Genomic DNA, 21,856 nt, shown 5'->3' with positions numbered 1-21,856 from the left:
TTCATCTGATTTTTCCCTGTGAGAAGTCCACAAGAATTTCCCACATTGCTTTGTGGTGGCTAACAGTAGTAGCTAATGTTATTTAGTTGCATTCACATCTCATATTTTGGATAAGGAGCATTCATACTTATTTGCTGAATATGTTTGGACACTGTTGTTTTGCCTTGAAGACTTCATGCTGTTACAGTTTCCCCATTTCTTTAATGTAGGTAGACAAAAATCTAAGTTCTACCACTCCCAGCAGAGCTCTGGAATGGTTAATTGAAACCTTGCTAGAAAGAAAGTATTTTTAAAATAATTGTTGAAATAAAAACATAGAAAAGAATAAAATAGTTGTGTTGATGTCACTTTCAATAAGGGATGAATGAGTAAAATGATGTATTGCATTAGCTACAATAAATGAAAACTTCAGAGACAAGATGGCATACTTAACAAGCTCATCATTTTGTAACATCGAGGCAGGCATTCACTCACCACAAACCAGCAAAAGGAAAGAGCAGCATTCACGGCATCAACATGTCTGCAGTAGATTTGATGGTGCCGGCCGTCTTCATCTGTATGTATGTCATTCACCTGAATAGTCTTCAGAATCCTAAGTCCCCAAATTACTCAGTGTAAGACAGAGGGCTGAAGAAGGAAGATGACATAAATTAAAGAATGAAAAACTATTACTATATTCTTTAACTGGGTTGCTTGGCAAACATTTACTGAACAGGGTACCGTATGAGTAGAAATATTCCCACTGTTTAATTTGTGGTGTGTCTCTCAGTGAAAGAATAGCTTGTAGAGAGACACGGGGACTGGACTTGATAAACAACCTTGCCTAAGTCTGTGCTAAATGGTAAAAGAAAATTGCATAAAGGAAAATGGTACGTGGTGGACAAGACTCAGTCCGCTAAAACACGCAGAAATCTTGGATAAAATGCAATAACAATACAAAACCATTTATTTAGTTCTCACAAAAAGTCTATGGTGAAAGTAGCAGTGAAATATACTACATTCCCACTGGAAGAGCTAAAATCCAAAAAACTGGAAATACCCATTGCTATAGAGGTTGAGGAAAAACAGACACTTATACCCCATTGATGGTAGGAATGCAGTAGGGTAACGGTCACTTCAGAAGACAGGTTCTTTCAAAGGTAAACATGGTGTAACCATACTATTCAACAATTACACTCCAAGATATTTATCCAACTGATTGGTGAATGTAAGGCCACATAGGAATCTTCATGCAAATAGCAGCCATGTTCATAATCATCGAAAACTTGAAGCAGACAAACTCTCCTTCAATAAGTAAACAAGCAGAATTATACAATGGAATATCATTTATCTCTAACAAGCTTAAGCTATCAACCCATGCAGCCAAGTGGAGGAATCTTAAACTCACAACATTTTAAGTGAAAGAAATAGGTATGAGGAGGCTACAGACTGGATGCCTCCAACTACATGACATTTCATAAAAACCAGAGCTATGGAGACTGAAAACAGATCAGTGATTAGGGCCTGAGGAAGGCAAAGCATTGAATAGATGAAGCACGGAGTTTTCTTTTCTGTGGTGACTTTATTCAACCATTTAAATAAATGAATAATAGTTATTTTTATTAAAAATTTTGAATTATAAAAAAATGCGCTTCTGCACATCAAAGGAAACTATTAGCAAGGTGAAAAGACAGCCTTCAGAATGGGAGAAAATAATAGCAAATGAAGCAACCGACAAACAACTAATCTCAAAAATATACAAGCAACTCCTCCAGCTCAACTCCAGAAAAATAAATGACCCAATCAAAAAATGGGCCATGGTACATATACACAATGGAGTATTACTCAGCCATTAAAAAGAATACATTTGAATCAGTTCTAATGAGGTGGATGAAACTGGAGCCTATTATACAGAGTGAAGTAAGCCAGAAGGACAAACACCAATACAGTATACTAACGCATATATATGGAATTTAGAAAGATGGTAACGATAACCCTGTACACAAGACAGCAAAAGAGACACTCATGTATAGAACAGGCTTATGGACTCTGTGGGAGAGGGAGAGGGTGGCAAGATTTGGGAGAATGGCATTGAAACATGTGAAATGTCATGTATGAAACGAGATGCCAGTCCAGGTTCAATGCACGATGCTGGATGCTTAGGACTGGTGCACTGGGACGACCCAGAGGGATGGTATGGGGAGGGAGGAGGGAGGAGGGTTCAGGATGGATTTTCTTTTATAAATAAAAATAAATAAATAAATAAAAATTAAAAAAAAATAAAAAAATGCAAATATAATACAGAGGATTCTTAATATACCCACATCCTATTATTGGCCCCTTACTTGTGCATGCTCAGTTATTTCAGTCATGTCCAACTTCTTACAAACCCATGGACTGTAGCCCACCAGGCTCCACTATTCACGGGATTCTCCAGGCAAGAATGCTGGAGCGGGTTGCCATTTCCTCCTCCAGGGATCTTCCCTACTCAGAGATCAATTTTAGGTGGCTCAGTTTTCCAAATTGTCAAATTGTTTTTATTAAGTTCTGCTTGCCTTCCTTATTCAAGAGAAAGAGTGTGAATGAGGACCATGCTAATACGTATAAAGCAATTAGAGTCTTGAGTATGAAAAGGACATTATGAAATATTGATGACCCATCTGTTTTCTGCTTAGTCAAGGGATCTTCCTCCTCTGTGCTCTCAGACAGTATTATATCTGAAAAGATAAGTTTTCCTTATAGTAATTATAAATGGCCATCACTTTTACAAACAAAATTTGCTCAGCAATTTGCTCCAGTGCAAAACATCTCACCACAAAACAAAAGGATTTCAAAAGATATAGATAGAAAGATGAGGAGGGAGAGAGGTCCAAGAGGGAGGGCATATATTTATACATATAACTGATTCATTTTGTTATACAGCAGAAACTAACACAATATTGTAAAGCAACTATGCATGCATGCTAAGTCACCTCAGTCATGTCTGGCTCTTCGCAACCCTATGGACTCTAGCCCAACAGGCTCCTCTGTCCATAGGATTCTCCAGTCAAGAATAAAGCAACAATACCCCAATTTAAAAAAGAAAGAAAGAAAGAAAGAAAAGAAAACTAAAACAACTATATACCATGCAAAACTTTTCTCAAATCATTCTGGAAAGAGACTAAGTAATCCTCTTTTAAAGTAGTTTTAGTTCCAATAAGAAGCAAATATGTCTTCTTTTTTTTTTTTTTAATTAATATTTTATTTTATTTTTTTTAACTTTTATTTTATTTTTAAACTTTACAATATTGTATTAGTTTTGCCAAATATTGAAATGAATCCGCCACAGGTATACCCGGCAAATATGTCTTCTTATGTAGAAAAAAGTGTCCTGAAGTGTCACTAGGCAGAAGGAAGGGTGATATTTTGCAGATAATGGGCTTAGAAGATCTAAATTTGAAAGGAAGCAAAATATATTATGCCAGTGCTTCCAAAATGACATTAATACCACAGATTAAAATGAAATATTAGAAAGTTAGAGCTTCCCAGGTGGCTCAGTGGTAAAGAATCTGCCTGCCAATGCAGGAGACTCAGTTCAATTCCTGGGTTGGGAAGATCCCCTGGAGGAGGAAACGGCAACCCACTCCAGTATTCTTGCCTGGAGAATTCTATGGACAGAGGAGCTGGTGGGCTAATGTCCATAGGGTCACAAAAGAGTCATACATGACTAAGTGACTGAGCACACACACGTGCATTAGTAAACATGGCAATCTTACAGTTAAACAAGTTTGGAAGGCACAGCATCAGATCCAGTGAAATGGGAGTCTTTGTGGAGCTCCCCTGAAACTCTCACACAGATGGTGTGCATTGTGACCCTCTGGGACAGAGGAGGAAGAGAGTGCTACCTGCAAAAGATAATACCTTTAAATTCACCAACTAACTAACCACAAACTATCTGCACAATTCTGCATGGTGAGAGAAAGCATTCCCACTCACATCACTGGCTGTGCTGGGTGAGGAGGTTCCCACTTCCCCTGGGATGTCCCAGTCTTAGCACCAAAAGTCCTGTATTCACAGAAACCATGCAGGAGCCTTCCAATCAGGACAGCTGAACACCCTGGCCAGCACTGACTCAAAAGAGCAGTGTAGTCAGAACCAGTCAGTAAAACTTCCCCATAGTGGGGATCATGGTCATTACCGCAAGACATGAACCACACAACTACTGAGAAACCCCAGAGCCTGAGGTGGCAGAGAACAAGCCTTCCTCTTCAATAGTCCATGAAAGAGGCACAGAGCATCAGAACTTAGTCCAGGAACTGAAGGTCATTGTGATAGTTTTATGTCCATTACAAGGTTGACTTCTTCTCTGTGCTCTATGGGACAGGATCATGTGTTTTGGTCAATAAAAATGCTTAAGATGAAAGTTTCCATGTTCATCATGCCTTTATCTTCAGTTATAGGAACATTTATCTATAAGGATGGAGGTGGTTTCTGATTATTTTTGCATAAGACATGTTTATTGTCTAAATGCATTAATGCATTTTCCAACTCACCTCCCTAGTTATGTTTTAAGACTGGTTTGTGTTCCTTGATCACTCAGCAGTTCAGACTGGGGGCAGATATGGAGCACAGTGATATGGAGGCTAGATGACAACAAGCCCGGATAAGACACCTGGGGGAATCACTTTCTTTGTGTCCTGGACCAAGAGAAGTTTTCTTTGTAAGGTCTGAGCGTGCCTGCCAATCCCGAAAACAGTAAGAAGGAAAGGGCACAATAGGATGAGACTTGTCTGTTGGGTCACTGGTCACAAGGCAGGACGCACTCCCTGCACTTCCCATAAGGACTGACACTGAGAGGCCACCTCATCTACCACCTCCAGTCTGGCAGTGTGACATGAAGGAGAAATCCCAGCCCAGGGACCATCCAGAGGCTGCACATCCCTATTTCTCTGCCCCTTTCTGAAGGGTAGATGGAGAAGAGCCAATGGAGGTGAATGGAACAGTAGGGTAGAACGACCAAGCTGAGTGCTATCTGGTTTCCAGAAGTGAACCCTCAGGCACAGGGCACAAGAGGACGGAGCACCAGAAGAAAGTAAATATGAGACACCCCTGGAATCTCAGGGCTCTCTTAACTCCCAGCAGGCACACATTCACCACTCTGTCTCCTGTTCACCATTCCTGGGCTTTTTCCCAGGATTGCTCTTGAGAGAAAATTCTAAGCAAATAAAAGAAGTGACTAGCAATGTAGGCAGTCCCATTAGCCCAGAAATTAACTTTCAATGAGACCCTGAATAACACATTTCAAGCATTTTGTATAAAAATAGTATTTAATGTTTTTAATTTAAAATTATATCATAAAACACATTCTATGAATTCTAAATAGCTTACTTCATAAGCAATTAAAATTAAACTATTACCAAAATTATAAAAATGAAACTATAAATCATCCACCACCCCTATCCTCATAACTTACCATTGTTATCAATAACACAGGTTCATTTATTATTCTTTTACATTAATTGGTTTTTTTTTTACAGATTATGCAATTACCACAGCTTTGTAGAACATTTAGAGAAATCAGCAAAACTATAAAGAGAAAATAAAGTCACCATAATAACCCCATCACCAAGAGATAATTATTCTCAACAATTTGTTTATGTTGTTTTAGTCAACAGCTCATAAATACACCCTCTGTGTTCTTTCGTTTTACAAAATTAGAATTATATTTTCCACTTTTTGTAATTAGCTTGTTTTTACCTATCAAAGTATTAGATGGCTTAGACCTCTTCAGAAATTTTGCATGTATCCAAGGCTTTAATTGGCTTTATTTTTATTACTTTCATAAAATACTCAATTTATCCAGATAAGTAGAAAGTATTTGCATTGTTAGTGACCATATGGTGATTTCCAATATTAGTGACAATTTTTGGCAGTTACATTCTTCCCTCTAGCATGGATTGGTATCAGCTATGCTGGCCAGTAGGTCTAGACTATGATCTGGGGGCCAGTGTAACAAGGGACTGATGGGGTCTCTAACTGGGGGAGGTGTGGGTGGATCATGTGACAAAAAATGCTGAGAGCAGGCCCTAGGGAAAGAGGATTCTGGTGTCAATGGCTGCAACCAGATCTTCAACTAAAGTGACTCGTTATGTCTTTTTTTTAATTGAAGGATAATTGCTTTACAGAATTTTGTGGTTTTCTGTTATACATCAATAAGAATCAGCCGTAGGTACACCCATGTCCTCTCCCTCCCAATCCTCCCTTTCATCTCCCTCCCCAGCCCAGCCTTCAGCCTGTCACAAAGCCCCTGTTTGAGTTCCCTGAGTCATATAGTAAATTCCCATTGGCTACCTATTTTACATATGGTGATGTAAATTTCCATGTAACTCTCTCCATATAGCTTCCCTTCTCCCTCCTTCCCTCCCCCCATATCCATAGGTCTGTTCTCTATGTCTGTTTCTCTGTTGCTGTCCTGGAAATAAATTTATCAGTGCCATCTTTTTAGATTCCATATATATGCATCAGTATACAATATTTATATTTCTCTGTCTGACTTATTTCACTCCGTAAAATAGGCTCTAGGTTTGCCCACCTCATTAAAACTGATTCAAATGCTTTCCTTTTTATGGCTGAGTAGTATTCAACTGTATATATGTACCACAACTTCTTTATCCATTCATCTGTCAGTGGACATCTAGGTTGCTTCCATGATAAAGACAAAAATGGGATTTTTTTTACCACTCAAAATAATTCCTTCCAACACATTTCTTGACCTCACATGGTGGAAGGTCATCAACACTACTGATACAGATGTTGTCCTTGGCCTCTGACCTTCAGAGCCCTCTAGGTGAAGAGATGGAATGACAGACAGCCACTGTGGACAGAACCTCTGGTGGTGGTGGGTCAAATAGCTGAACAGGACACCAACAGCAGGAGGTCTACCAGGAGACTGATTCCATACAATCTGGGAAGAAAAGATGGAGAATCAACAAGGCAGTGTAAATTAGAATGAAGAAGATCTCAGTGATGTTTCAGATGTTGGGTGGACAGGTCCGATGACTGACTACCTGCATAAAAAGAGAAGAACTGAATAGATGGTTGTGTCATTAACCAAGAAAGGAAGCTAAGTATTTTCATTCTTGGAGATAGAAGTGGCAAAGTGTAATGGGTTAAATTTTATGCCAAAGGTCTCAAAAACAAGACATTTGATATAAGAGATTAGAGCCAGAGATACAGTTTTAGGAGTCACAGGAATATAGATGGCATCTGAAGTCATGAAATCAGTGAAAGAACTGGGGAATTAGAGAAATGACTGGTGGTAGAATCCTGGAGACTAGAACTAATTGCAGGAAGGTCTTGGGGTCAAAAACTGTTACAGGAGACAAATAAGGTCATTCATTACATAGTGATAAAGAGATCAATTTAAAAGGAAAGTATAATGATTATAAATATATCTACACCCAAAATCCCTGCTTATTTAATTTATATGCAGAGTACATCGTGAGAAATGCTGGACTAGAGGAAGCACAAGCTGGAATCAAGATTGCCGGGAGAAATATCAATAACCTCAGATATGCAGATGACACCACCTTTATGGCAGAAAGTGAAGAAGAACTAAAGAGCCTCTTGATGAAAGTGAAAGAAGAGAATGAAAAAGTTGGCTTAAAGCTCAACATTCAGAAAACTAAGATCATGGCATCCGGTCCCAGCACTTCATGGCAAATGGATGGGGAAACAGTGGAAACAGTGGCTGACTTTATTTTTCTGGGCTCCAAAATCACTGGGGATGCTGATTGCAGCCATGAAATTAAAAGATGCTTGCTCCTTGGAAGGAAAGTTATGACCAACCTAGACAGCATATTAAAAAGCAGACACATTACTTTGTCAACAAAGGTCCATCTAGTCAAGGCTATGGTTTTTCCAGTGGTCATGTATGGATGTGAGAGTTGGATTATAAAGAAAGCTGAGCAAAGAAGAATTGATGCTTTTGAACTGTTGTGTTGGAGAAGACTCTTGAGAGTCCCTTGGACTGCAAGGACATCCAACCAGTTGATCCTAAAGGAGATCAGTCCTGAGTATTCATTAGAGGGACTGATGTTGAAGCTGAAACTTCAGTACTTTGGCCACCTGATGCAGAGAGCTGACTCATTTGAAAAGACCCTGATGCTGGGAAAGATTGAGGGCAGGAGGAGAAGGGGACGGCAGAGGATGAGATGGTTGGATGACATCACCGACACAATGGACATGGGTTTGGGTGGACTCCGGGAGTTAGTGATGGACAGGGAGGCCTGGCATGCTGCGGTTCACAGGGTCGCTAAGAGTCTCACATGACTGAGCACTGAACTGAACTGAACTGAAAATCAGAATGTCTAAATATATAAAGTAAACATTGACAGATCTGAAGAGAGAAATAGACAGCAAGACAGTAATATTAAGAGACTTCAACACACTAAATATGGGATGGATAATCCAGACATAAAGTCAATAAGGAAACAGCAGACTTGAACAATATTTCAGACTAATGGACCAACCGGATTTACACAGAACATTCCACTCAACAGCAGCAGATATACATTCTTCTCAAGTGCACACAGAACAGTCTTCATGATGTATCACATGCTAGGTCACAAAATAAACCCTATCAAATTTAAGAAGATTGAAATAATTTGTGTCTTTTTTACGGTAAAAGCAGTCCTAAGGGGAAAGTTCATAGCAATACAGGCACACCTCAAGAAACAAGAAAAAAGTCAAATAAATAACCTAACTCTACACCTAAAGCAACTAGAAAAGGAAGAAATGAAGAACCCCAGGGTTAGTAGAAGGAAAGAAATCTTAAAAATTAGAGCAGAAATAAATGCAAAAGAAACAAAAGAGACCATAGCAAAAATCAACAAAACCAAAAGCTGGTTCTTTGAAAGGATAAATAAAATTGACAAACCATTAGCCAGACTCATCAAGAAACAAAGGGAGAAAAATCAAATCAACAAAATTAGAAACGAAAATGGAGAGATCACAACAGACAACACAGAAATACAAAGGATCATAAGAGACTACTATCAACAATTATATGCCAATAAAATGGACAACGTGGAAGAAATGGACAAATTCTTAGAAAAGTACAACTTTCCAAAACTGGACCAGGAAGAAATAGAAAATCTTAACAGACCCATCACAAGCATGGAAATTGAAACTGTAATCAAAAATCTTCCAGCAAACAAAAGCCCAGGTCCAGACGGCTTCACAGCTGAATTCTACCAAAAATTTAGAGAAGAGCTAACACCTATCCTGCTCAAACTCTTCCAGAAAATTGCAGAGGAAGGTAAACTTCCAAACTCATTCTATGAGGCCACCATCACCCTAATACCAAAACCTGACAAAGATCCCACAAAAAAAGAAAACTACAGGCCAATATCGCTGATGAACATAGATGCAAAAATCCTTAACAAAATTCTAGCAATCAGAATCCAACAACACATTAAAAAGATCATACACCATGATCAAGTGGGCTTTATCCCAGGGATGCAAGGATTCTTCAATATCCGCAAATCAATCAATGTAATACACCACATTAACAAATTGAAAAATAAAAACCATATGATTATCTCAATAGATGCAGAGAAAGCCTTTGACAAAATTCAACATCCATTTATGATAAAAACTCTCCAGAAAGCAGGAATAGAAGGAACATACCTCAACATAATAAAAGCTATATATGACAAACCCACTGCAAACATTATCCTCAATGGTGAAAAATTGAAACCATTTCCTCTAAAGTCAGGAACAAGACAAGGGTGCCCACTTTCACCATTACTATTCAACATAGTTTTGGAAGTTTTGGCCACAGCAATCAGAGCAGAAAAAGAAATAAAAGGAATCCAAATTGGAAAAGAAGAAGTAAAACTCTCACTATTTGCAGATGACATGATCCTCTACATAGAAAACCCTAAAGACTCCACCAGAAAATTACTAGAAATAATCAATGACTACAGTAAAGTTGCAGGATATAAAATCAACACACAGAAATCCCTTGCATTCCTATACACTAATAATGAGAAAACAGAAAGAGAAATTAAGGAAACAATTCCATTCACCATTGCAACAGAAAGAATAAAATACTTAGGAATATATCTACCTAAAGAAACTAAAGACCTATATATAGAAAACTATAAAACACTGGTGAAAGAAATCAAAGAGGACACTAATAGATGGAGAAATATACCATGTTCATGGATTGGAAGAATCAATATAGTGAAAATGAGTATACTACCCAAAGCAATTTATAGATTCAACGCAATCCCTATCAAGCTACCAACAGTATTCTTCACAGAGCTAGAACAAATAATTTCACAATTTGTATGGAAATACAAAAAACCTCGAATAGCCAAAGCGATCTTGAGAAAGAAGAATGGAACTGGAGGAATCAACCTACCTGACTTCAGGCTCTACTACAAAGCCACAGTTATCAAGACAGTATGGTACTGGCACAAAGACAGAAATATTGATCAATGGAATAAAATAGAAAGCCCAGAGATAAATCCACGCACATATGGACACCTTATCTTCGACAAAGGAGGCAAGAATATACAATGGATTAAAGACAATCTCTTTAACAAGTGGTGCTGGGAAATCTGGTCAACCACTTGTAAAAGAATGAAACTGGACCACTTTCTAACACCATACACAAAAATAAACTCAAAATGGATTAAAGATCTAAACGTAAGACCAGAAACTATAAAACTCCTAGAGGAGAACATAGGCAAAACACTCTCCGACATACATCACAGCAGGATCCTCTATGACCCACCTCCCAGAATATTGGAAATAAAAGCAAAAATAAACAAATGGGACCTAATTAACCTTAAAAGCTTCTGCACATCAAAGGAAACTATTAGCAAGGTGAAAAGACAGCCTTCAGAATGGGAGAAAATAATAGCAAATGAAGCAACCGACAAACAACTAATCTCAAAAATATACAAGCAACTCCTACAGCTCAACTCCAGAAAAATAAACGACCCAATCAAAAAATGGGCCAAAGAACTAAATAGACATTTCTCCAAAAAAGACATACAGATGGCTAACAAACACATGAAAAGATGCTCAACATCACTCATTATCAGAGAAATGCAAATCAAAACCACTATGAGGTACCATTTCACACCAGTCAGAATGGCTGCGATCCAAAAGTCTACAAATAATAAATGCTGGAGAGGGTGTGGAGAAAAGGGAACCCTCTTACACTGTTGGTGGGAATGCAAACTAGTACAGCCACTATGGAGAACAGTGTGGAGATTCCTTAAAAAACTGGAAATAGAACTGCCTTATGATCCAGCAACCCCACTGCTGGGCATACACACTGAGGAAACCAGAAGGGAAAGAGACACGTGTACCCCAATGTTCATCGCAGCACTGTTTATAATAGCCAAGACATGGAAGCAACCTAGATGTCCATCAGCAGATGAATGGATAAGAAAGCTGTGGTACATATACACAATGGAGTATTACTCAGCCATTCAAAAGAATACATTTGAATCAGTTCTAATGAGGTGGATGAAACTGGAGCCTATTATACAGAGTGAAGTAAGCCAGAAGGAAAAACATAAATACAGTATTCTAACGCATATATATGGAATTTAGAAAGATGGTAACAATAACCCTGTGTACGAGACAGCAAAAGAGACACTGATGTATAGAACAGTCTTATGGACTCTGTGGGAGAGGGAGAGGGTGGGAAGATTTGGGAGAATGACATTGTAACATGTAAAATATCATGTAAGAAATGAGTTGCCAGTCCAGGTTCGATGCACGATACTGGATGCTTGGGGCTAGTGCACTGGGACGACCCAGAGGGATGGTATGGGGAGGGAGGAGGGAGGAGGGTTCAGGATGGGGAACACATGTATACCTGTGGTGGATTCATTTTGATGTTTGGCAAAACTAATACAATTATGTAAAGTTTAAAAATAAAATAAAATTAAAAAAAAAAAAAAAAAAAGAAATAATTTGTGTCTTTTTTAACCGCAGTGGAATCAAACTAGAAATCTGTAACAAAAGGAAAATGAGAAAACTCACAAATATATGGAAATTAAGCAAGGAACTCTTTAACAACATTGCAAAGAAGAAATATAAAGGGAAATAAGAAAATATTTTGGGAAAAATAAAAATGAAGCACAATGTACCACATGCATCTAATGCAGTGAAAACAGTACTAAGAGGGGGTTTTATGGTGATAAATGTCCAAATTTTAAAAAGAAGAAGAATCTCAAATAAACAATCTATATACACCTAAGGAACTAGGAAACGAACAAACTCAGCACAAAGTTAGTAGAAGAAAGCAAATTATAAAAATTAGAGCAGAAATAAATAAAATGTAAAAATAATAGAAAATTGACAGTACTGAGTTGATTTTTTTGGAAAAAATCAATAAGATTATCAAACCTTTAGCTAGACTACTAAAGAAAAAGAGAAAAGACCCAAATAAACATAATCAGAAACAAAAGAGGATATATTGGAATTGATGCCACAGAAATGTTAAAAAAAAAAAAGCTCATAAAGGACTATGGTAAACAATTATCAACAAGAAATTAGGCATCCTAGAAAAAGTGAATGAATTCCTGGAAATGTATAAGTTATCAAGATTGAATCAAAAAGAAAGAAAATGTCTAAGCTTTTAAAAGCCATTGGCACAACTAATCCCAAGGATATTATATCTTCTAAGATTTTAAAACATGTTCCTCAGACAAATGCGTCCTAGAAAATATATTTTTAAAAACCCAGGGTGGACTATTTCTGGTCCTACATGAAGGCTATTTTGTTTCTAGAAGATTCTGTCATTGTCAATAAATTGCAGCTTTTTCCAAGGAGAGTTCATTGACATTCTTACAGTACTGTGTCTGCACTGGAACAAAGTTAACCTGTGTTTTTCTTTTCAGAGCATATTCAATGGGCCTCCCTGCTAACTCAACTGGTAAAGAATTCACCTACAATGCAAGAGACCCTGGTTTGATTCCTGGGTCAGGAAAATCCCCTGGAGAAGGGATAGGCTACTCACTCCAGTATTCTTGGGCATCACTTGTGGCTCAGACAGTAAAGAATCTGCCTGCAATGCAGGACACCTGGATTCGATTCCTGGGTTGGGAAAATCCCCTGGAAGAGGACACGGCAACCCACTCCAGTATTCTTTGCCTAGGGAATCCCCATGGACAGAGGTGCCTGGTGGACTAGAGTCCATGGTGTCGCTAAGAGTTGGACAGGACTGAACAACTAAGTACATACTACGTATTCAAGGTCAAGCTCTTGTTCTAAAATCTCTCCTACCCATATAACCCTAAAATGTTAATCCTTTAGAGTCTTTATGTGGGTTCACCATGTCTAGCTGGATTCCTCTTATCTCTGAACACAGCCTGAGACAGTTCCCTTGGTGCTGCTAATGCAGGCTGCTTCATTTAGCCCTAGTATTGGGTGTTCATTGGAAGGACTGATATTGAAGCTGAAACTCCAATACTTTGGCCACCTGAAAAGACCGTGATGCTGGGAAAAATCAAGGGCAGGAGGAGAAGGGGATGACAGAGGATAAGATGGTTGGATGGCATCACCGACTCAATGGACATGGGTTTGGGTGGACTCCGGGAGTTGGTGATGGACAGGGACGCCTGGCGTGCTGCAATTCATGGGGTCGCAAAGAGTCGGACACAACTGAGTGAATGAATTGAACTGATGCACAGATTGGCTTTTCTCCAGAAGTTACTGCATCAAACTGGCTGGGAGAAGGCATGTGGGTGAGAGAAAGCAGGGCTGGGATGTCCCTGGCAGTGCAGAGGATGAACTGTGGATGAAGTCCAGCCTCTGTCCCTCATGACTGGACAATGTGGTGCTGGGCTGCTGAATCCCAGCCACAGTCCTGCATTTAAAATCCCACTGCTGCTTGCACTGCTGAGAGGAAAAGCCGTCCGGGCTCCCAGCACCCTCTCCAGGAACAAGACCCCCCGGTGCCCTTCCTTCCTTAGCAGACACTGAGCTTGGTCATAGCATCTGGCTTCATGCAGAGGCTTGTGTCTCTAGATTTAAGGGGTTTTCCTGGTGTCTCAGTGGTAAAGAATCTGCCTGGCAGTGCAGGAATGAAAGTGTTAGTTGCTCAGTCATGTCCGACTTTATATGACCCTACAGACTATAGCCCGTCAGGCTCCTCTGTCCATAGGATTCTTCAGGCAAGAATACTGGAGTGGGTTGCCATTCCCTTCCACAGGAGATCTTCCTGACCCAGGGATCGAACCCAAATCTCCTGCATTATATTTTTTACCGTCTCAGCCACCAGAGTACAAGAAGCTAAGGTTCAGTCCCTGGGTGGGGAAGATCCCTTGGAGAAGGAAATGGCAACCCACTCCAGTATTCTTGCCTGGTGAATTCCATGGACGGAGGAGCCTGGCTGACTACAGTCCATGGGGTTGCAAAGAGTCGGACACAACTTAATGACTAAACAACAACAAACAACAACCTTGACCTTCGTGTCCATTCACCATTCCTGCTACAGGCACTATGACCTCATACATTAAAGTTGCCTCAAATGACTGAAAATAAATATAGTCCCTAAAGTGTGAACATAAGGAGTGTGGGTGAGGCAGTTTGTCCTTGAAGGTTTTGTGGGAGGATGTCAGGGAATTTTAGCGATGGATCTGGAAGGTGACAAAGACTTTCTCACTGACTTATGTAACTGCAGTCTGCTGGTCTCAAAATTAGCAAGTGAAATAAAAGGGAAATTTGAATCTTAAATCTTACGATCATTTCTGTAGGTGAAAACAGTCAAATATTGGCAATTTCATGTGACTCAACCCATTAAAGTTTTATAAGTTATAGACTCTAGTTATCTAAGTTGGATCTAAATTTAGGGAAGTCTCAGTTAAGCCCAGAGCTGTGACAAGTGATGACAATCAAAAGAGCTCCCCAGCTAGTTCAGAAGAGTTTTTGCTTTGGCAACGGTGGAAGAAAAGAGAAAACTCGAGGAAACCCTCGAGAGATGGTTGTCAGGGAATTCTCTTTGTAAAGGTTGTGTGAAGCCATTAGAATTGTAGCTTTTTTTGGAGACTAAGAATTTGCCTTTGATTTTTAACAAGCAAGAGGATTTCGCATTGGAATTCGTGCCAATTTGGAAAGGATCGAGCTTCACGTGGAGACGTTTGATCATCAAAGTCCTTGGGTTGGAGAGGACAGCATTTCTGCTCCAGTCTTTTGTCAGCAGCCCCCATTTTAAGGACCTTCTTTGCTGGCAGTGCCCAGAGCAGAAAAGAAAGCGAACAGATGAGCTTGGCAAAGGCACAGGACACTGCACCGGCAGAGGACCCTGACTAGGGCTCCACCATGAGGACCCTCACTCATGATCAATTGATAACACAGCACCTGCTTGCTGGCTCTGGCTTTATGCCTGTCAGAGCCTTTACCTCCTAAGCTCCCTCTGGGCCTCTCGCCTGCAGCCTGCCACACTTCACTGCTGCTTCTCACAGCTTTTGTTCTGCTTTGTACTGTTTTCAGGCAGAAAGCAGCCTCAATATCCCCAAAGTCAGCTCTGATTCTCATCTATTCTTTGTATATGCAATGGACTTAAGTCAAAATAAGGCTACTTTTTTTTTTTTTCATGAACTAGTTATTGACTTTGAAAATCTTGGGATGAACGGGAGGTTGGAATTAACATATAAACTTTACTATGTGTAAAATAGATAACTAATGAGAACCTACTGTGTAGCACAGGGGGGAATAAGAATGTACAGTCTGTTGTAGAATATATATTAAGTTAACCTTAAATATATGTATATTCATCCCTATATACAGTGCATTCATGCTGAGTCAATTCAGTCATGTCCAACTCTCTGTAACCCTTTGGACTGTAGCCCACCAGGTTCCTCTGTTCATGGGATTCTCCAGGCAAGTACTGGGGTGGGTTGCCATACTCTCCTCCAGGGGAACTTCCCAACTCAGGGATCGAACCTGTGTCTCTTATGTTTCCTGCATTGACAGGGGGTTCTTTACCACTAGTGCCATCTGGGAAGCCCTCCCATATATTGTAGGCGCAGACAAATACTGTTTGATTCCTCTTGTACTAGGTACCTAGAACAGTCAGATTCATACAGTCAGAAAGTACAGTCAGAGATGGGGGCAGGGAGGGACAATGGGGACTTAGTATTTAATAGACACAGCATTTGTTTAGGAAGGTGGAAAATTGGGGAGATGAATGATGGTGAGAGCTGTGCAGCAGTATGAATTTTTTTTAAGAAAAAAAATTTTTTAAAGCCTTGGAAAATATTTCCTAAGTAAGCATCAGGTTTGACCAAACAGTAAGCATTTTGGAGCGTTCCTTTAGCTTTTCTTTCATCTGTTGGAACTAAAAGGTACAGTGGCCACCACCTCGTCTGGACTCAAAGTTCAGGATGCAAGTCTTGGTGACTCCACCAGCTGCCAACGGCTGAGGCCTTTCCTGGCTGTAAGCCTATTTTCTTTCAGGTAGATGGGAATAATAATAGATAACCTCATTAAGGAGTAGTGGGAAGTATTAATTGATAGATTGCAATAAACAGCACTCAATAAATGCCAACTGGCAAGATCATTATTAGGGTTATTATTCCTCTTATTAATCCTGGTCCCAAAAAATTCCCTCATAAAGTCCCCTTCATCTACTGCTCGATAATCACCTCTCTGAAGGCTTCTGGTCTCAGGAAAGTGCCTTTCAGATGTAGAGGACGAGAGAGTTTTACTATGATTTAGTAACACTAGTGTTGGTTAAGGAGGATAGCAACAAAGCACAGAGGACCATGAATGTGTCACTTTCTCCAAACCCTTCAAACTAACACTTTAAAACTATGGGATGCTCAATCCTGTACAGTAACTAAGTGCTGGTTTTTGTCCCTGATATTCTTAATTTTTAATGATAAAGGATTCTGCTAAGACTCTGAATTCATGATCTTGTAGCATTCTGTTCAGTACTTATCTTGCTTGAACCCAGAAGAGTAAAATCCTCTCATGCTAAGAGCAGATTTGGCAACACAAATAAATGATTCTGCTCGGCTGGGTTTCTACGTAGGTGGCAAGAGCACCACCCACTTTAGCCAGTGATGCCTCTCAGGGTCTAGCAAGAGTAGGCGGGCAGAGGTAAACAAGCTTCTGTATCTTCTGTACACTCCCGGGAGTCACAGGTCGAATTCAGTGACTGGACTGCCGATTCTGAGGGAGGTACCACCATCCTCCATTGAGCATCACATCAACCAGGCTCTGCTGCCCTTAAACACATCATGTGTTTAATAATATGGGCGCTTCAATTTAGCCCTTTGTTTTTGTTTTTTTTAAATAGATGCTCCAAGGACTGTGTGATGACTGGTTAGTCCCACTCTTTACCTGGGTGTGTTGTTGTTTAGTCTCTTCAGTCGTATCTGACTCTGTGCGACACCATGGACTGTACCCCACCAGACACCTCTGTCCATGGGATTCTCCAGGCAAGAATACTGGAGTGGGTTGCCATGCCCTCCTCCAGGGGATCTTCCCAACCCAGAGATTAAACCCAGGTCTCCTGCACTGCAGGTAGATTCCTTACAGTCTGAGCCACCAGGGAAGCCTAAGATGGAGGCTGCTGCTGCTAAGTTGCTTCAGTCCTGTCCGACTCTGTGCGACCCCATAGACGGCAGCCCACCAGGCTCCGCCGTCCCTGGGATTCTCCAGGCAAGAACACCGGAGTGGGTTGCCATTTCCTTCTCCAATGCATGAAAATGAAAGGTGAAAGTGAAGTCGCTCAGTTGGGTCCGACTCTTAGCGGCCTCACGGACTGCAGCCTACCAGGCTCCTCCGTCCATGGGATTTTCCAGGCAAGAGTACTGGAGTGGGGTGCCATTGCCTTCTCCAAAGATGGAGGCTAAAAGTGTCTAAAACATCAACTTTTGCTAACAGTCGAGTCTCATCTGCTTCATTGAGTTTGAATTATTTTAGCAGAATTCTTTTTTTTTTTTCCTCTACTCAGCAAGAGGCATTTGAATTTCACTCTTCACATCCTTCAGTCCTATTTCTGTTATGTATTTTCTATTACTATGCTTATCATCCATTGCTTTTTGACAAGGTGACTTCACCACTCCCCTGTGAAGAGGAGCATGGTTCCAATTTTAGAAATTCCCAAAGTAAAGCCTGTTTAAGTAACCTTTCAAGAAACGGAGAAGTTTTCCTGCAGCAAATCGACTTTTTCAGCCTGAGTACTGAGAACTTTAAATGCTATTGATCTCTCCTCTGAAATTCAGGCTGTGTCCTAAACCTTTTAAGTATGTTAATTTATTCACTAAATATTTACTGAGTAACCACAAAATAATTTAAGTTCTTGAATTCAGTTTCAGCCTGTTTTCTTTATCTGCCTAAATCTCAATATGTTAATTAAGGCTGTCAGAGTTAGCAAATAAAATATTAATACCAGGAAGTCCAGATAAATTTGGTTTTCAAATAAATAATAAGTAAAAGTTAAATATATGCATGTCTCTTACATTACCTGTGACATTGATACTAAACAATTATCTAAAATTCAAATTTAACTGGCATTCTTTATTTTATCCAACAACCTGTATTTTATCTGATAAGCTTAATACCCAGTGCTAAATGCTTATTTTTCTAGACTGAATCCTGATCTAATTTACAATCAGAGAATAATATTCATTGAACCCCCTTCACCTTTCCATGAACGTAGATTTAAAATTGTTTCCTTTCTGGTCCTGTAATTATCTCTCATCTGAAATTCAAATGTAGCAGGTATCATTTCACACAAATTGTCCTAAGAATGTGAGTCAACACAGAAAAAACTAATTCATCCAAAATACACTTGGTTTTTGAGTACCTGCCTTCAAGGCCTGTTTGTTTCTAACTTGATCTTTCTCTGGTTATGTGTAGTAATAGAAAAAAAACATAACAGTGAAAAATGGATAGAGAAAAAGGTGGAGTAGGAGGTGAGGCAACATTCATCCATCCATCACTAACATTGCATGAGACTCGCTGATGACCCAGTGATGACGAACCCACGTGCAAGGTGAGCTTGCAGCCTCAGCAGAAAAAGGCAAATTAGAGCATGCAAGCTGATTTAAACTTCTCAAGATTACAAAATCAGTATAATAAGCTGCAAAAAAAAAAAGTCATGGTCAGTTCTTCCTCTTTGTTTATAAAACTTAGTAGTGGAGATAAGGAATTTGATTCTCGTTCAATGGTGGACCAAGTCACCTTCATGTGTGTGTGTGTGTGTGTGTGTGCTCCATTGGCTCCAACTCTGTGCAACCCCACGGACTGTAGCCCGCCAGGCTTTTCTGTCCATGGGATTTCCCAGGCAAGCACACTGGAGTCAGTTTTATGCCTTCCTCCAGGGGATCTTCCCTTCCCAAGGATCGAACCCACCTCTCCTGTGTCTACTGTGTTGCAGGCAGGTTCTTTACCGCTGAGTCATGGGGAAAGCAAGGTCACCTTCCTATAGTGTGTGATAAACACAGCTTAAATTTAACCAAAAGACACCACATTGTCAGGGAGGTCATTTTCAAAAACATTTGGAATACCTGGAGAAGATGAAATAAAAACTAGTTTCACTGATTTATTTTTCTTTTAGTGGAAGAAAGTATCCTTGTAGGACATTTGAGAGCTGCTCCTGACACACCCACTCCTTCAAGTCACATCTGTGCACAGTCACAAAGGCTCAGATGCCACAGAACGGTGGGTGTGCAAAGCTCATTACATGCACTCAGTGACCAGCACCACACCACCAGTTCTTATCCCTCTTGACATTTTTTGACCTCATTTAAGGCAGGTCTTCCCTGCCTTAACATAATCTTTCAGAATAGTTTACAAAATGAACAGCACAGCCTAGAAAATGTTTGCAATGGTCAAGAAAGTCTCTCAGCAAGAGGCTGTGAAAATACAAGAAAATAACTTTATCAGTGAAGCACCCCCACCGTCAACTATGCAATTTGGCAGAATCTCATTATCGTATTTTTTTCCTGAAATTTTTTTTAAAAAAGAGTTCATTATCTTCTAGTTCTTATTTTGATCTGTTAATTAAGCAGAAGCCGAAGCTCCTGCTGAAGCTCTGGCAAAGAATGAGATGGTTGGATGGCGTCACCGATTCAATGGACATGAGTTTGAGCAAACTCTAGGAGATCATGGAGGACAGGGAAGCCTGGCATGCTCCAGTTCATGGTGTTGCAAAGAGTCAGACAGGATTTAGCAACCAAGAGATGTACTCGGTAGGAGAGACATGTCTAAATGTTTTCTTCAAACTCAGTTCAGAGGAGAGTAGTGACTAAACAACAATAACAATCAAGATGACAGTTGTCAGACCACCAATGACCAATTTCAAGATGATCATCAGAGCTGATAATGCTGCTTCTGCATGCAACTCCCTCCCTCTGTCTATAAAAGCTCTTGCCCACCGATTGTCAAGGGGGAGTCAGCCTTTGGACACAAATCTGCCCTCTCCCCAGGTTGCTGGCCTTCAAAATAAAGCAAATTTTTCTCTTCACCAACCTTGCCTCTTGAGTATTGTCTTTGGAGCAACTAGCAGTTGGGCCTGATTTTCAGTAACAAAGGGACTAGGAGGGAAGCTTGAAAGACAAGCTCAGCCTCTCCTCATTCTATTAAGGCTGGGCTACTTGGTCTTCAAGTCACACGTGTGGTGGTGGGGGTTGGGGGTTGGTGGTGGTGGTGGTGTAGTCGTTCAGTCAAGTCTGACTCTTGGTGACCCCCTGGACGGTAGCCTACCGGGCTTCTCTGTCCATGACATTTTCCAGGCAAGGATAATGGAGTGGGTCGCCATTTCCTTTTCCACAGTCATACACATAAAACAGATAAACTTCACCAAAGGAAGGAGAAGTCCTGTAAGTTCTGTGACCCACCACCCACCCCCACCCACCACACACATGTTTCTGCTGAGATTCTGAACTCACTTTACAGCTCTCTCATTATACACGGTGCAGGTCAGCTCTAAACTTTTTCCTCCTTATATGTTATCCTACTGCAGGCATGCTCAGTTGTGTCTGACTCTTTTCAACCCCATGCTCCTCTGTTCTTGGAACTTTTCAGGCAAGAATACTGGAGTGAGTTGCTATTTCCTCCTCCAGAGGATCTTCCCACCCCAGGGACTGAACTATTGTCTCCTGTGTCTCCTGCATTGGCAGATGGATTTTTTACCACTGAGCCAAAAGTTTTTCCTCCTTATATGTTGAATGGAGTATAAAACAGCTGGGACTGTCATTATGATTCAGCATAGCAATGCATGGGATAATGTTGTGTAAATTGTCTAGAAAACGTATAGTGTTACTAACTATAACAAGAAATTTATCTGAACTAAATGACATCAAAACCAGAAAGCATGTCACCACACTGGAGTTTTAGGAAAGAAAAGCACAGTTTTTAGTGTCCTCTACTCGACCAATTCATTTTGAAAATGAATAAGTTTTTTCATATCAGGAAGGCCTCTTATTCTGGAGAGACTAACAAAACATACTCAGTGAGGCTGAGGGCAAAAATTTTTATTCAAGCTTTCCCCTTTTTAGGTGTGACAACTACCAAACTGCGAGAACACCAGTGGCTTGACACTCTCGTTGCACCAGGGTGCAAGGCTTTTAGTACATGTGTTTTGGGGGTTCTTCACCTGGGCCTCAACAACCTCTAATCTTACTCCTGAAGACATGATGATGCATTGCAGAAGTCCTTTAGGACAGCCCTCAGAGTCTGTGCCTGTAATTCTTACTCCTGAAAACATGATGACGCATTGCAGAGTCTGTGCCTGTTACCTTGGATTGTAATCCAGTTAGAATTCACAGTCCTCAGAATCATGGAGGATCTTCTGGCAAGTCGATGCAAAATACATTTAGGTAATGGCTCTGCTGTTTTGATGCTGGCGTGCTAT

Source organism: Bos taurus, chromosome 11, assembly GCF_002263795.3.
Source record: "Bos taurus isolate L1 Dominette 01449 registration number 42190680 breed Hereford chromosome 11, ARS-UCD2.0, whole genome shotgun sequence".
In the NCBI taxonomy this organism is placed as follows: Eukaryota; Metazoa; Chordata; class Mammalia; order Artiodactyla; family Bovidae; genus Bos; species Bos taurus.
This window is presented reverse-complemented; position numbering follows the sequence as displayed.